At 30.6% G+C, this 2,108-nt stretch overlaps 1 long non-coding RNA gene across 2 annotated transcripts in view; it reads left to right on the top strand.

Annotated features, from left to right (window-relative positions):
• LOC104718936 overlaps window positions 1,735-2,108 on the top strand; it is a 3,322-nt gene continuing 2,948 nt past the window's right edge. The window contains exons 1-2 of one of the 2 annotated variants that reach the window (XR_756481.2): window positions 1,735-1,897; window positions 1,973-2,079. This is a non-coding gene — a long non-coding RNA (uncharacterized LOC104718936). The remainder of the gene's footprint in view (window positions 1,898-1,972; window positions 2,080-2,108) is intronic. The other variant, XR_756479.2, reaches the window with a different exon arrangement.

Raw genomic sequence — 2,108 nt, forward strand, 5'->3', positions numbered from 1 at the left:
AAAAAAAAAAAAAAAAAAAAAAAAAAAAAAAAAGACAAACTGTGAATACATTATCTATCGGGAAGGACGATTCGATCTCTCCGGTCAAGTGTTATATATGTAAAGGTTGGAGTTGGAGATGTGGTAAACTCTCCTCTCTAGGCAGTCTAGTTAGGGGTTTAAATCTAATAAAGGATGTTCAATAATAATGTTTTATGTACGTCAACCATGTATAACATATCCTTCACATTGAGAAATTAACATTAGAAAATCTTGTGTGTGTATATATATTTGCTTTAAATCGTTTTTGAGTATCAGATTTTAGAATTTAAATCCTAACAATAAGAGAGTACATATATGTGGGATCAATAATCGTTTTTTCTGCGACGACATTATAGTACACAATTACGTTTTTTCGTCATGTCGTCTCTTCTCCATCATTGTTTTTATTTCTTCCTCATCTCCATAATTGTTTTGCCTTAGTTAAACTAAATATCCCGCCTAAAAGCTATATAAGAATTCACTTTTCAATTTCTTATAATTTATCCACTAAGTTAACTATAATCTAAACTTTTTACTATTCACTTTTATACGCATTAGGAAATCAATCTAAACTATCGGATTCTCAATTTTGATTTAATAATTTACTCAAAGTTGATATGTGGTGATTGGTGAACTCTTCAGTGTGAAACTTTTTCGCTCTATTATTGGTACGCTCTATTATTAGTCTGCGTTATTATTATGTGTGAAAGTATGACACAAGGGAACATCCAATAAATATCTTGTACATTTTCTAAATGGATTTTGCGGGAAACAAAAATCTAAGAGATGAGGTATGAGTGGTTTTAAAGGTATATATGGATGTATCATCTTTGTCCGGTTGAAAAAGATGGTAAATTTTCTGTTCATAATAACATGGTTAAGGAATTAAAAGTGGAAATTAGTACGTTAAACATTTTTTTCTTTTGCTTTTGGTTGCAACATTGACGTAATACCATCTCTAATGTATATTTCTATTTTTACTCTAAAATAGAGTATTGTTTTTCTCTAATGTATTACTCTATTTTTAACTCTAAAATAGAGTTCGTGTAAAAAATTACTCTAAATATATAACAATCTTATCATTTACTCTATTTTAGAATAAAATATAAAGGTTGGAGCAAATTTTATTCTAAAATAGAGTTTTGACTTTAAAATAGAGTGGGGTTAGAGATGTCCTAAAAGACTTCCACAAACATAGACATAAGAAATTACTCAAAAAATTTAAAGACATGTAAATCGTGGTAAACGCGCAGTCGTAGTGGTTGAGAAGGCCACGGTCACAACCACTAGAGACTAGTGACGATCATCACTAGCTGTCTCTCAAATTCTACATAATTATTAGTCATAATTCTCATAATATGTTTTATGTGTATGCCTCTTTCCCATCCAACTTCGAAAACTATACTATGACCCAAAAGATCATTATTTCTACTTCGTTACATTTACATTTTATTGCACAAACAATAAGTAAAATTAAAAGAAAGGTTGTTTCTTGTTTTCATCTTCATTTTTGTTGGTGTTAAAAGTTTTAGTGGCTGTGTATTACTGGTTATGACGATCAATACAATAAAAGTACAATGCGTTTCTCTCCAGGTGATGACACTTCAACTTTTGTATTGAAGCAAAAACTAACACATCAGTAAAAATAGGTAACCAATCAAATTATAACAATAATACAGATCAGCTTTTTTTTAGGTGGACACATAATTATCTTCTATTCAATGCTCGATTGTCAAATATAATATTCTGAAACCCAAAAAGAAAATCATGATATCTTCTTCTTTTTTTTCCCATCTTTTCTAAAATTAAAAAACAAAGACCAAGATCGATTTTGCTTTTCCCATATGTTGATTCGACTGCTTTACCTCCAATGCAGGTTTGGGAATCTAATTGAAATCTTTTTTTTTTTTGAGATTTCCATAATCGATTACTCTATGTGAGTTTTTTGCAGGTAAAGATGACAACTCGAGCAGTGAAAACCGGTTTGTTCGCTGGATTGACAAAGGACATGTCGTCACCAGACATGAGCTAGCTCCTCGTCCCAATTCTCGGAAAGGGGTATTAATCTAACTCCCTTTGAATTACAA

The sequence above is a fragment of the Camelina sativa genome, chromosome 2 (genome assembly GCF_000633955.1).
Source record: "Camelina sativa cultivar DH55 chromosome 2, Cs, whole genome shotgun sequence".
NCBI classification, from domain to species: domain Eukaryota; kingdom Viridiplantae; phylum Streptophyta; class Magnoliopsida; order Brassicales; family Brassicaceae; genus Camelina; species Camelina sativa.